At 41.7% G+C, this 15,236-nt stretch overlaps 1 long non-coding RNA gene and 1 pseudogene across 1 annotated transcript; one reads left to right on the forward strand and one right to left on the reverse strand.

Moving 5' to 3' along the window:
• The first annotated feature begins 677 nt into the window (after nt 1-677).
• Nucleotides 678-10,460, forward strand: LOC147996091 (uncharacterized). The gene is made up of 2 exons (XR_015677885.1): nt 678-938; nt 9,790-10,460. It is a non-coding gene; the product is annotated as an uncharacterized LOC147996091 (long non-coding RNA).
• LOC134485598 (coenzyme Q-binding protein COQ10 homolog B, mitochondrial-like) lies at nt 901-1,619 on the reverse strand (annotated as a pseudogene).
• Nucleotides 10,461-15,236: the final 4,776 nt, after the last annotated feature.

Consider the following 15,236-nt stretch of genomic DNA (forward strand, 5'->3'; position numbering starts at 1 on the left):
GTTGTAAACTTCTATTTCAATTTATGATTGAATTTTTGTGTGAACTTGTGATGAGATTTTTTTAAAAAACAATTTAACTTTATTAAGTCATGACTTCAACCCTTACACTGATTTGTTTTTTTTTTTAAATATCAGTTCAGACTATTACTGAAAGTGACTATGCACAGTAAATAGGAAATGGCCCGTGCAGTACTGGAGACATGGGAACTACTTATCTGTCACCTACAGTGGCAGACAAAAGGTTGAACACAATCAGCAAAGAGTGCAAAGCACCTGGGAGGAAGTTTCAAATGTCTAGAAAAGTAGCTCAGAGCTCTGGACCACTCACCAAATAAAACAAAAAAAGAAAAACAAACAAAAAAAAAAGCCCCACTCAGTACATCTGGGAAACAACTTCCCAACAGCACTGAATTATCTACTGCTAACCATAAGAACAATTTAAAATACTCAAAGTGCTAAGACTTCATTGGCAGTACTTTAAATCAAAGTTTTAATGTTAAATATATGATTTCTCAAATACCCTAAATTGTATGGCATGCCCAATAACAATGAGTTACAAATATTCAACCTAATAACTTAGACATGATATGGTTAATATTACACACATTGGATCATGTAAGGTAAGAATTGGAATGTGGTATCCTAGCAACAGTGATGACTTCCATTATTACAAAGGCAGGCAGAGCCTGCAAATGTACATGTTACTTAGAATTACACTTGATTGAAGAAATGATTCTATGTACAAGTGGGTCCATATTCAATGTGCAAATTTTCAATGGAGCAGGCTTGGAGTCAAGGCAGGTTTAACAAACGCTGTCTGACTTCTCAATAGTTGGTGAAATGGCTTCCTAAAAGTGAACAAACTAGTCAAGATGGGTGGAGGCAGCTCTCGTTTACCTCTTAGGTGTGGTGAATTTCATGAAGCATTAATTCCTGAGGTATGTTTGTCTCTGAACCATATAGTTTACATGTTCTTCTTTCAAAGGCTGCTACCATTTGTTTCACAACTTCGTCGAAGAACAGTGGAGTGAGCTGAGAGTGTAGAAGGGAGTGAAATTCAAAGAAATTGAAAAATCCAAAGTACATGTTCTGGGATAGCCAGGAAGACCTGGGCCAAATAGTCTCCAGATGATTGAAAAGTTTCCCATCAGAACAAGATGCCTTTACCAAATGTGGCTTTACCAAGATTACTATTGATGTGTATTGCTCCAAAACAGAGGGAAACCCAATTTCTAATCGGGTCCTACAATATCCAGATCTCCTTGATATTATATCTGATTTTTTTTACACCAAGGAACGAAATGCTTATAATCCTCCATTCCTGATACTACATCATACATTTCCTGCATTGAGTACCCTATAATTCTCTCTGAATACTCCTTTCATTTATTTACTAATGGCATAGTGATTTTGAAGAAGGTTCTTGCACAGAATTCTTTAGGCAAAACTGAGGCACACAGTGGAAGGGTTTTGTTCATCAGTATATCACAGGGAACTAAGTATCTGACATTGCACGCAGACCCCTGCACTGGGACTTCCGTCACGGTGGTTGACTTTGGACGGCACCCCGATGCCACCCTCGCCAGAGCCCTCTGACTAGTCCTAACTGCCATGATCATCTTTGTGAAGCCTGTAGCCAATGCCCGCATCTGGCCCGAGGCACCGCCTCAGGCTGGCATGATGAGCTTTTTAACCTGTGATTATGTTTTCTGAAAGATGTTTAAGTACTGAGGAAAAGAGAGAGAAGAATTGTCTCCTTTTCCCTCCCTAGAAGAATTTTTTTTTCCCCTAAGGAGAATTTTTTCCTTTTCCCCACTTAGGGTCTTTTGGCATTTCCCCCTTTTTCTTAGATAGCTTTATTAGGAAACTTTTTACAACTTAGTAATAGACTCTATAATCACTTTTCAAAGTGTCCCTTTTTCTTCCTGCGACTTCCTACAAGCAGGCCAAAAAAGCTGTGCAGTTCCTTCTGAGATAGAACAAAAGCTACGTTACTTGATCCTCAGCTGTTAGGTTACAGGTGCTAATCATCTAAGCCAGCAGCTTTCTACCCTCAGAAAGAACAAAAAAGATTTTACGATTTTTTTTACAAGTTATTAAAAGAGTCAGAGTCAGGATCAATCTAAGGCCAGTAGGAAAATTCCATCACAAACCTCTGAGCAAAGACCTCTCCCTTCCAGGAAGGGTAAAGCTAGTTTAGTTCCTAGAAAAACTACAAGCCAACTATGAGACAAAGCCACCTGTGCCTCCCAACTCGACCTGCTTGGAAAGTCCTGGATGGTCCAGTGACCACTAACCAGTTTGAAGGTCACCTTGTTCCATCAATAGTACCCTGCCTAATTACTATTGTTTGAAATCTGCCCTTATCAAAGGTATATAACTCCCTGTTAGAGTCTGCTCAGGATGGTCTCCCTCCTAAAGGAGGGCAGCCCCAGTATCGCTCAAACAATAAAACTCCTCTTGCCACCTCTGTGTCTTTCAAGGGGTCCTCACATGGGTGCAATTCGAACCTCACATTATCACCAGCATTTCAGTACAGTTAGAGAACTAGAATGTCCTGAGACCCCCAGACTTTAAAGCCACACCAGAGTCCTACTCTGTGCCCCCACCACTACCCTCTCCAGGCTGGGAGGCTCTTGGCACTGATTCCTGAAGTAGCTTCCCTTTCCTCTCTCTTCTTGTGAGAGTTGGGGATGTTCTATTCTGTCAAATCTTTCTCTGATTCGTCACTTTGTCTGCCACTCAGTTAGAAATCAATTTCAAACATGGGTGCTTCCTTCTACGAACTAACCTTCATTGTTTAGGATTAAGGTATTACACGAAGTGTGTGTCTAGCTAGTGGAATTTAAGGTATGTGCTAAAGCTGAGCCACATCACAACAAGAAACAGCTTTTTTCCCCCCAACAAATAACACAATCTCAGGGTTCACAATGTGGTCAAATATCCTGCAAAAAGTAGAGAGTGAATTTTCAAGTACCCCAAATAGCACCGATGAAGCAGAAAGTGCTCAGGTTGTTTTATAACACATCCCAGAGGAAGTGTAGGAAGATAATTCACATAGAAAATAATTGTGAATATATTCTCTAAAGACAGCAATGTCTTAAGAAAAACCATAACCAAACCAAACCAAAAATAAGAAACGAGAGAAGAAAATCAGCTCTTCTTTCCAATGCAAGACTTTAAAATATACTCACCTTTTGCGGAAGACTCCCAATTTTTATGGGATATTGCTACTCAATTACATATAAACTCCTCTTGTAATACATTTTTCAAATGCTAAATTTTCTGGGTCTTAAGGTATTTTTCTTTTAATTTTAAATTGCCATTGTTGATTTAATCATATAGTACATTGAACATTCTGTCTTCTCATTTTTCTAGGATGTTAGATTGTCTAATTTTAAAAAGTTCCACTTCTCTTATGTACTTTTACTTTCACAAATGTTAGTTTTGATTATAAGCATGTTCATGTATATAAAGATGAAATTTATATATATATGTGTGCGTGCGTGTGTGTGTGTGTGTGTGTGTGTGTGTGTGTTTGTGAAAAACAAAAACTAAAATTCCTTTCTATCCTGCTTCTTTGGGGATCAGCATATGCAGTCTTAATCCACTCAAAAAAATTGAAGTATCTCGTCAAAAGACTTAGAATGAGCCAGTGAGGTGGCCCATACCTGGAACTCTGGCACTTGGGAGGTGGATGCAGGAGAATCATGGTAATGATGAGTTTAAGGCTAGATTCAGCTATGTAACAAGTTTGAGGCCAGTCTTGGCTATGTGAGACCTAGTTTCAAGCAAACAACCTTGGTGGTAGCACAACCTGAAATCCCAGCAGTTGAGAGTCAGGCAGTAGAGTAATGAGGTTTGAACGTTGATGCTAGCCCGACTGAAGTGGTACTCTGTCTCTCACTAAACTGCAATCCTGCCATGACAGGACTTCAGGTGACCTTGCCTGTAAGGCTGATTGCGAGACTCACCTCCCAGCCCCAGTGACTGATGCTCATTTGTACACTTTGCTTTTTAACCTGCTGTCCTGTATTCACCAGAGAAGACTGCCTGGACATGGGGTTCAGTCAATAAAAAGTCCCGATTGGCCCGCTGGTGACTACACAGGTTTTCCAGGATCCCAGTGTAGCCCTAAGCCTTTCTCAGGGCGCACTTTTAAGCACAAACCTCTGTTTTGGATAGACATAGTTTAGTTAACAAGAACGGTTAGCCAGAAGGGGAACTACAGAAGCTAAAGATTAAAGTTAGTACATGTAGAGACTTTCGCAGAGCTGTACGGACTTTGATGGTTTAAGCCTTTCTATGTTTTAGTTTGACAGGTGGTGCTGCCTACATGCTGAGTTTGAATGGTACTTCTGAAATGGTACTCCCATCATGGATTCAGTTGTGCTAAGGATGGGGGCCTTGTTCCAACTCTGTCTTTAAGTATCTTTAAATTAAAAAAAAATTTCTAGATATTTATTAAAAATTGGCTTCACAGCTGAAGGTGTTTGCAACCTCACAGGAAAAACAACAGCATCAACAAACCAGACCCCCCCCCCCCCAGAGCTCCCAGGGACTAAACCACCAATCAAAGAGGAACCCATGGCTCCAGCTGTGTATGCAGAGGATGGGCCTGATCTAGCATCAGTGGAAGGAGAGGCTCTTGGTCCTGTGAAGGCTCATTGCCCCAGTGTAGGGGAATGCCAGGGTGGGGAGGGAGGTGGGAATTGGTGGGTGGGTGGGGAGTGTCCTCGTAGAAGCAATGGGAGAGGGTATGGGAGAGGGACAAATTGGGAAAGGGGATAACATTTGAAATGTAAATAAAGAAAATATTTAATAAAAGAAAAGAAAAAAGAATAAATAAAATCCCAAAAGCCCTAAAAAAATTAAGTTGATAGATAACTCTCCCAATGACTAATATGAATAAATATTCTAAGACATTAAAAAAAATTGGCTTCAAACTTGTGGCCAGCCGTCTTCTTGCCTCTGTCTTCCAAGTGCTGGGATTAGAGGCATACCTCCCCATCCCTAGCCTTTTTGTGTTTTGAGAGAGCCCTGCAGTCCAGGCTGAAGGGGAACTTAAACTCTGCTTGTTTGCCTCAGCCTCCTGAGTTCTGAGTGTTGGCCCACTTCCTTATGAATTTGATTTGTTTGTTCATAAATATTTTCACTGTGGATCATTTCCCTTCATGTTTGTACTTGCAAAAATACTACGCTATTATTGTCTATTTTACGTTTAAAGTGGTTTATGAAATGTTCTGTCGCCTTTTCATGTTCTATATCTTTGGCTCTTTTTTTTCTTCTTGTGTTGTTTGCTTGTTTGTTTTGAAATGCTGTCTTATAGTGTATTCCAGTCAGGTTTTAAATTTGTGATCTCCTGAGCGTTAGAATTACAAAGGTGTCCCACCACCCTGGACTTAACATTGTAACCAAATTAGTGCCTATTAAAAGTCAGCTAAGTCTTTTTTTTTTAATTTGACATATAAATATAAACAAGTCTTTTGAAATAAAAATGTCCAGGTCTACATTTTCAGGTTAAAAGTTCAAGGGGGAGGGTATTTTTAGTTTTTAAAACCGCATACCAGGTAATAGGCTTAATCATGGCTTTCTTTTCCTTCCTTTCCTATTCTTTCCTTCCCTTCCCTTTCCTTTCTGACTTTTAAGACAGGATTTCTCTCTGTAGTTCTCACTGTCTGGGAACTTGCTCTGTGACCAGTCTGGCCTCAAACTCGGTGATCCTCCTGCCTCTGCCTCCCAAGTACTGGGATTAAAGGCGTGTGTCACCACAGATCAGCCCAATTATGGCATTTTTAAATGAAGTGTATTGATTGGATTTCTTCCCCTCTCATCTACTCCTCTCAGCCTCTATATTTTCAGACCTTTAGGTCTTTGAGAATTTCAGTATTTGAGATTATGACATAAGCCTCAAAGATGCATGGCATCTAATTCCTGCTTTTCAACGTCTCTGGTTTCAACTCCTTCCTTGTCACAATCTAGTCTTGAACTGGGAGTGACTCTTTTGTCTTAGTTCTAGCTAACGCCATCTAGTGCTACACTGGCTGCCCCTCCTCCCCAACCCCTGATAACCACATCCTGTACAACTTTCTACCTCAGTTTCTGGAGGTCCATTGCTTTATAACGAATAAAAAAAGTTCTAATCAGATAAAACTTTTGAGGCCCTTGTTAACAGAAACTTCTGCTTCCTGGCCTGTCTCTGCATGATGTAACTGTGGTTTTGGCTTTATGAACCCTAGCCTGCCTCTCTCAGGGGTCAAGAGTATTTTATGGTGTGGGCAGGCTCTTCAACCCCTGGCAAGTAAGACTCAATAGGGCCATCGTTGAGTGGCATTCTCCTGTGTCTGGTATGGGAACAACTTTCCCATTTCTTTCTTTCTCTCCTTTTTCTCCCCCAAATCCAACCCAGTGTGTTCTCTGACCTCTTGGCACTAGTATCATTTCCTCTTTCATTATTGTGGGACCCAGCTCTCTGGTTGTTCTTGAGGTTGAAAAAACAGTCTGCAAGGAGAGTAGAGGTATAAAGGCAGACAGTGAGAGTTGAGAGCAGGAAATAGCAATGATTGATCATGTGTCACGTTCCCTCCTCATAAAAAACGGCAGAAACACTGCATCCTCTCAGACCAACTGCTCCCGTTTCTGCAAAGCTGCTTTTCTCACTGGTGTGAAAAAGAGGAAGAAGGGTCTATTTTACTTCACAGTTTCAAGGATTCTATGATGGTGTGGTCCTATGGACTTGTGCACATTATTACTGTACAGGATATGTGTGATGGAAGAGCATTTTCATGGCAAGCCGGAAGCAGGGGACTGGGCTTATAGGTGCATAGAGGGGTATGCAGGATCACAAGGACATCCTTATGTCTGCCCTTCGGCTGGCTCCCCCAGGATTACTCTGCTTTTTAGTCAGAGCCCTCATACTCTACTCATCTCTGGAAGTGCAATCCCAGATCCCACCACTGGCGAATCAACCTAGTCATTTTTCTTGTTTGGTTTTTCAAGATAGGGTTTCTCTCTGTAGCCCTGGCTGTCCTGAAACTCGCTCTGTACCATCAGGCTGGCCTTGAACTCAGAGGTCCTCTTGCTTCTGTCTCTCCTAGTCTCTAAGTCCAAGGAAGTTGATGATGAAGGGTTATTCTCTAAGAAGCATTCAGTAATGCTTTTACTTGGAAACAAACATTCCCTCATCCTTGCCTTCGAGGAGATGCTTGTCTATTTCTAAATTTGCTAATCACGACCTGGATACCAAGGCAAGTTAAATGAAACACCATTAATTGCACCTGTTGTTGGTCTCAAGGCATTTGAACAGTTCTCAAGTGTGACCACGAGGTGGCGCCATCTAGCCAGATCAGAGTCCTTAACTTCTAAGGCTGGCTAAGTATGCAATAGGAACTGATATGTCAATCATAAAATAATTTGCTCAAGAAGACTTTAGAAAAGATTGTCTGTATTTAAAAGCTTACCAAGCAGTAACATTTTATTGAGAAAAGTATATACTTATTGGATCTTTTGAGGTGGGATGACAGTCACGAACAATGTTTTATAAATTTTTAAATATTTAAATTTTATAATTTTACATTATATTATTTATATTTAATATTTAATTATATAATATGAATTATACATTATCTGTTTATACTATATAATACATAAAATAAAAGTATAAAATTATAGATTTTATAAAATATAAATTATAAGATAAAGTTACATAAATCAGTTCTTGTTTGTCATTACGTTTTAAACTCTTATTTTGTTTATTTGTAATTACTATTTTGTGTGTATGATGTGTGTGTGTGTGTAGGCCTGTGTAGAAGTCAGGTGGCAATTCGTGGAGTTGGATCTCCCCTTCTACATGGAGGCTCTGAGTTCTGGGGACAAAGCTCAAGTCGTTAGCCTTACAATGTTGGGTGACAAGCAGCTTTCCCTGCTGAGCCGTCTTACTGCTGCACATTTTGAAAGACTATCGTATGTCATTCTGTGTACTAAGAACTGGAGTTACGAAAGTTATGTATGAGCTGTTTGTAGGCAGCCAGAAAGGAAAGGTGCGTAAAAAGCATCATCAGGCGTGAAGCCAAAGACGAGACCGTCCATGGGGCAGTCGGAAAGGAAAGCTCTACCAACGCTGTAGGTATGAAGTCAACGGTGTGACCTTCCATGACAGTGGATCCCTTTGTCTCTCTCAGTCACGTTCCAGGCCAGAGGAAACTCAGAGCTGGGCTGTAGTTGTTCCTTGACTTGACACTTTCTCCAGGGCACAGCCTGCTCTCTTTCATAGAAAGGCACAGCGGTCTGCACTGCAGCCTCAAGGCGCAGAGTGATTCACGTCTTTACTCTGAAGGTTTCCACCCAGCGTCCACAGTTTGGTTTTAGGTAGCTGCCATCAGTGTAGTGACTGGGAGATGGGTTATGTACTTGAAGCTAGTCTTTCCTGCTTCTGGGTCTTGCTTCCTGAACACAGTAAATCACTCCAGGCTTTAGAAGCTGTTTGTCTACCTCCCTAGTCTTGAGATGGCCTTACAACTTATCAAATGTCACCTGAAGAGAAAAGGATGCATGTGTGACTTACACTTGACTATGTCTTTCATATCAGCTGGGGTGTCTTACCTTTCTCAGTGAGCACCCCCATCTTCTTATTAACTTCTGTGCTTAAACTTATATTAAAATATCCTGGGGCTGGAGAGGCAGCTAGGGCTCAAGAGCATTGGGTACTCTACTAGAGGACCTGGGTTCAATTCCCCATCACCCACACGGGAGCTCACAACTCCAGGTCCAGGGGATTTCCTATTCTCACACAGACACACATACATGCAGGTAAAACAGCAGTGCACATAGATAAAAAAATAAATAAACCTTCAAAAGAATACTGTTATCACACCCCCAACTCTGCTTCATTAGGAAAAACAGCTATATTTATGAACACAAGGAATTTTCTGTTTGTTATTATAGGCCTTTTGTTTCCCCTGCTGAGTTCCTTGACCTGTCCCAGACAACTTGATTTTCTCGTCTGCATCCAAAATCGATCAGTTCCCCACATGTGCCTGTGAGTGTGAAGAGGAGAGTGACTGATGATTGAGAGCTCACCCCAGAATTGTTCCATTTTCTGTGGAATTATACTTCATCTCATTCCATCTCCAAGCCCCTAAAAATACAATAGGTTTAATTCCTAGATTTTTCTACCATGTAGGACCGGAATGTTGGACTGGATGGTTTAACTTCATTCTGTATAGAAGAGTTCTCCCATTAACTTGCAAATTCTATTCTGAATATTGGACAGCATCTCCCTCTAACTTTTGCATTTCTCTGGAATTTTATAACTAATTTTATCAAGAATTCTTTTATCATATACGGATGGATGTTTTGCCAGCATTTTGTGTACCCCAAGTGTGCCTGGTGCCTACAGAGGGCAGAAGGTACCACCTCCTGAAACTGAGAGAGTTACAGATTGTTGTGAGTCACCGTGTAGGATCTGGGAATTGAACCTGCATCCTCTAGAAGAACGTCCAGTCCCCATAACCACAGAGCCACCTTTAGCATCCCATGCTTTTCCTTCTTTATCTGACTTAACTTCCCAGCAGCCCTGAAACAATGCACTGTGTGGGAAAGTGGTCCCCACTCAGGTACACCCCAGGTCTGCTTTCCTCTCGGTCCCATTTACTGGTCGTTGTCTTTTAGTCTCTGGGCCTAGTTCCTATATCCTGGCACCTCTCAGATTCTGTCTTCCTTTAGTTCTTTTTATTCCCCAATGGCATCAGAATTTTATTTTATTTTCTGACAATCTTCTTTTTGTTCCAGAGACTTCCTGCAATTTAATCAAGGACAGTTCTGACTCTCAGATAAGATAAATCTCTTCTGTTTGTGCTGAGAAACAACAGTGCTCACCACTGTATGCACACACGAAGTGGGAAAGAAGCAATAGAGAAAGTCAACGTTTCACGTGACGTCGATTTAGATGAAAATAGCCACACCCGGCTAGTGGATCTGCTATTAGGCAGCCTAGATCTAGACCAGGAAGTGTTCACTGCTTTATGGAAGACATGGGATCTTAGAAAAAGCAGAGAAAAGACACTCTTGGCCTTGTCTTAGGAAACAGGTTCCTGAAGAAGTGATGCCTGTAGGGAAGACATGGAGTGGATATTACATAGGATGCAGGAGTCTCTGCGGAAAGAGGCAAGGGCATAAAGAGGAGATGTTACTGGGACTGAGTGAGAGACCTGACCCAGGAAAGACGGTGTTAGCTGCCCACTCAGTGAGCAACCATCCTGCCGTGCAGACGACACTGCTTTGTCATTGCCGCTGTAGCATTCAGCATCCCACTCCGGGCTGTCCAGCATCAGACACCATCCTGTGTCTGGGAGCAATTCTGCTCACACTCATGTGCTCAGACACAACCACGTATGAAATGGGTGCCCCAAGTCGGTCATATGACTATGAACCCTAATGGGAATAAAAATCTTTTGGAGATAGGCTTGACTTGCTTCTGTTTATCAACTCTGGACAACCTGGTCTAGCTTCCCTCTCTGCGGTCTCCTGCTGGTCTTGCTGTGTCAGTGTCTTCTGTATGCTAAATCCTGGAAGGAATTCAGGTCAGAACATACAATGCCCTTTCCCATGTGCCTCCAACTGTGGCTTCTTAACACTGGACTCTGAATAGGGTATTAAAAGCCGTTGTTTTATTCAGAGACAGGTTTAAGCAGTGTTCACTAGGAATTCCCAAATGCACTTTCTTTAGCATGCTGCTCAGTTTGGGTTGAAAACCAGAGAGAAGGTGACTCCTTTAAAACTTGCTTCACAGTTAACTTCTTTCTGGAGCCAACCTTTTAAGTCTCCATCTTCATGGGCAGGTGAAGATTTTCAGTTACCTATATGATAGCCATTCACTTGTATTAAGTGCTGGGCTGAGTTTTAGGTGACCACTATGTAGAATTTAACAATCTAAATCTTTCCTAGTGCCACAGAGGCTGCCGTCTAGTGTGTATGAAGACAAATGACAAAAAAACTCATAAAATAATGTTAGTAAAAAGTGAAGGGATACACGGCCTGTGCATGGCCTCACTTCCACTCTGAGGCAGTTGAAAGGTCTTTTTCCTCCCGGGCCCAAGCTCCCAGAATAAGGACTCGGAGACTCAACATATATTTGCAAACACCTTGGCCATATGCTTTGGTTTGTTCTCTGACTTGCTCATAACTTAATTCTAATCTAGATTCTGCCACACAGCTGGCTACTCCTCCTCAGCTTCTATACTTCCGCACTCCTCCATGTTCTTGTGTGTTTCCCTCAATTCCTGCTTCTTTCTATCCCAGAATTCAATCTTCCTTCCGGATGTCCCACCTAATATTCTACCCTGTCCTATTGTTTATAAGGTTTTTATTGACAAGTGATGCATCCACACAATACACACGATATTTTCTCTACCTTAGGCCATGTTGATGTCTATGGACAGGGCTGATTCTGAGGGCCTTGTTTGGGTCTATGGTCCTACTGTATGCTGGAGCCATGTCTGTGTTTCTGTGTCACCAGAAACCATGTGGAAGTCCATGATCTGTGCTCCCACTTACTGTGAAGAACAAGGAGGCTACTTTTCTTTTTTGAGTTAGATCTGTAGGAGTGGCTTTAACACAGATACTATTCTGAGTGAAAGAGTCACACTAAGAAGAAATTGCTGCTAACTTTGAATCTTCTGATTACTCAGCACACAATTCTGCACATAGAGAGCTCACACACAGAGACTTCTGTCAATCATGTGACTTCTACTGCTCTAGTCCATCAGTGCCTATTATTATCTACCCAGTGATACATTGTTTACCCTACTCCTCTAGTACAAGCTATACATTCATCTCCTTATACACCACTACACAAATTAGCAAGCTTAACAGTTCAGTGGGTTCTTCACTTTTCCTACATACTGGGTTTCTAGAATTCTTTACAAGCAGTAAAACCAGAGTCCGCTAGTCAAAATAATGAAGATAAAATACTTGAAGTTTCTGTACCTAAAAACAACACGGGGCTGGGGATTTAGCTCAGTGGTAGAGCGCTTACCTAGGAAGCGCAAGGCCCTGGGTTCGGTCCCCAGCTCCGGAAAAAAAAAAAAAAAAAAAAAAAAAAGAACCAAAACAACACTAGTCAAAGTCAGAAAAAAAGCAACAATGGTACCTAGAGATTATCTCTTATCTGTCTTTGCCCAAAACATCTCCAAGGAAATGTGATAAATGAGTTTCACTGAGTCTTTTTATATTTAATGCAAGTGAAGAGGCTACTTTTGATGTTAAATCAGTGACTGTAGATATACAGTTGAGAAAGAGGGACCTGGAAGGCTTCTGTGACAACTCTTCCCCCTTCCCCCTTCCCTCTTCCCCCTCCCCCACAAAAAATGTATAGCAGTCTAGACAGGAAGCCACCGAAGAGAACTCTGAAAAAGTGTGATGGGGATGCTGAAGTGTATCTCTCCATAATTAATGGCTTCTGGCATGCGTATGGGAGGGGAAAGACTCAGTTCTATTTAAGGGGCAGCCACTGAGAGTCTGACCATGCTCCAGTGAGTATGTAGATAACACAAATTAGACCTTCCACCATTTAATTTTTTAATTTTTATTTTTACTTTTTTTTTTTGAAGGAGGTGAGGTCATAAGAGTGGGAGGGAAAATATGGAAGGACTGAGTGATCAAGGTACATGATGTGAGATTCCCAGAGAACCAATAAAAATTGTAAGTTATAAAATGAATGAGGGATACAATGATATGTTAATAGAATAAACAGGATTGGGGGGGTGATGTAACATGAAATTGGGGATGATCTCTCTGGGGAGGTGACATTGGAGCAGAGATTGGAGATTGGAAGGATGGGAAAGAGGAATGTGCAGACATCTAGAAAGAGCAGTTCCAGATGGAGCGACAATCTGTTTCATAAGGGAACTCGGCCTGGACCAGGAGAAACTAGCAGCTCTGTGCAGTCAGGCTGAGGGAAGTGGAGGGCAAGAAATAGGCCGTGGAAACAGGCAAAGACCAGAGGTTTTTAGCTTTATGTGACACTTCATGGAGTTTGGATTTTATTCAAAGTATTAAGAGAGGCCCCTGAGACAGGGGTGAGAAATGGTTGAATAATATTTTAGGAATACTTTCTGGTTTTCTATCCGGAGACTGGAACATGGAGGAGGGAAGGAGGATGAAGAGAACACAGTATAGTAGTTGAGTAAGAAATGTTGCTCACAGATTCAAATGTTGGAACACTCAGTCCAGAGTTGGTCATGCTGTTTGGGGAGATCCTGTAACCTTCAGGAGTTTTGCTGGAGGAAGTTTGTCATTAGTGGCAGACCTCTGGTGTTTATAGTTATAACTCATATTCTGTTAATTTTTTCCTGCTTCCTACTTGCATTTGAACATGTACATTCTCAAGTTCCTGTTCTTCATGTCATGCCTGGGGCCTGCTGCTGTGTCCCTCTGCTAGGATGCACTCTTACCTCTCCAGAACAATAAGCAAAATAAACGCCTTATGTAAGTTGACTTGGTCATAGCATTTTTAATTATAGCAACAAAGCTGTACCTACTATATACAGGCATAAGATTGTTGAGGTGAACAGTGATTTTTGTTTTGTTTGTTTGTTTTTGTTTTTGGTCTGGGTGGTAACAGTACAAGCCAGGAGATTTGAAATAAAATCAAGTATTTTATTCTATTATTTTATGTATGCGTATCTTTATCTCTCATTGTGTAAGTGCACATATATGTGCAGATACTTAGAGAAGTCAGAAGGGGTGTTAGATCCCTGGAGCTGGAACTATAGGTGTTCCTGAGCTGACTGATGTAGGATCTAGGGTCTGAAACTCTGCTTCTCTGATAGTAGTAAGTGCTCTTGACTGTAGAGCTCTCTAAGCCCCCAAATAAAATCTGAAGGTAGAATTGTCAACAGTGGTGCAGAAACAACACCCATGCTTCTGCTTCATGAGGAATTAATTCCCTTATGCTTTTGGGCCCACCACCCAGGCAAACACAGATCAGGTAAACCCAGATATTTTTATTTCACTACAGAAAGAAATGTTTAAGATAGGCCAATATGAAGCAAAGTTGGAGTTAATTTAAAAAAGCATTCTATTATTTTTTTCTTTATTAACTTGAGTATTTCTTATTTACATTTCGATTGTTATTCCCTTTCCCTGTTTCTGGGCTAACATCCCACTAACCCCTCCCCCTCCCCTTCTATATGGTTGTTCCCCTCCCCATCCTCCCCCCATTACTGCCCTCCTCCCAACAATCACGTTCCCTGGGGGTTCAGTCTTGGCAAGAACAAGGGCTTCCCCTTCCACTGGTGCTCTTACTAGGCTATGAATTGCTACCTATGAGGTTGGAGCCCAGGGTCAGTCCATGTATAATCTTTGGGTAATGGCTTAGTCCCTGGAAGCTCTGGTTGGTTGGCATTGTTGTTCATATGGTGTCTCAAGCCCCTTCAAGCTCTTCCAGTTCTTTCTCTGATTCCGTCAACGGGGGTCCCATTCTCAGTTCAGTGGTTTGGTGCTGGCATTCGCCTCTGTAATTGCTGTGTTCTGGCTGTGTCTCTCAGGAGAGATCTACATCCGGCTCCTGTCGGTCTGCACTTCTTTGCTTCATCCATCTTGTCTAATTGGGTGGCTGTATATGTATGGGCCACCTGTGGGGCAGGCTCTGAATGGGTGTTCCTTCTGTCTCTGTTTTAATCTTTGCCTCTCTCTTCCCTGCCAAGGGTATTCTTGTTCCCCTTTTAAAGAAGGAGTGAAGCATTCACATTTTGATCATCTGTCTTGAGTTTCACGTGTTCTGTGCATCTAGGGCAATTCAAGCATTTGGGCTAATAGCCACTTATCAATGAGTGCATACCATGTGTGTTTTTCTGTGATTGGGTTAGCTCACTCAGGATGATATTTTCCAGTTCCATCCATTTGCCTATGAATTTCATAAAGGCATTGTTTTTGATAGCTGAGTAATATTCCATTGTGTAGATGTACCACATTTCTGTATCCATTCCTCTGTTGAAGGGCATCTAGGGTCTTTCCAGCTTCTGGCTATTATAAATGAGACTGCTATGAACATAGTGGAGCATGTGTCTTTGTTATATGTTGGGGCATCTTTTGGGTATATGCCCAAGAGAGGTATAGCTGGGTCCTCAGGTAGTTCAATGTCCAATTTTCTGAGGAACCTCCAGACTGATTTCCAGAATGGTTGTACCAGTCTGCAATCCCACCAACAGAGGGGTGGAGGAGTGTTCCTCTTTCTC

The sequence above is a fragment of the Rattus norvegicus genome, chromosome 2 (genome assembly GCF_021556685.1).
Source record: "Rattus norvegicus strain SHRSP/BbbUtx chromosome 2, alternate assembly SHRSP_T2T, whole genome shotgun sequence".
Taxonomy (NCBI): Eukaryota; Metazoa; Chordata; class Mammalia; order Rodentia; family Muridae; genus Rattus; species Rattus norvegicus.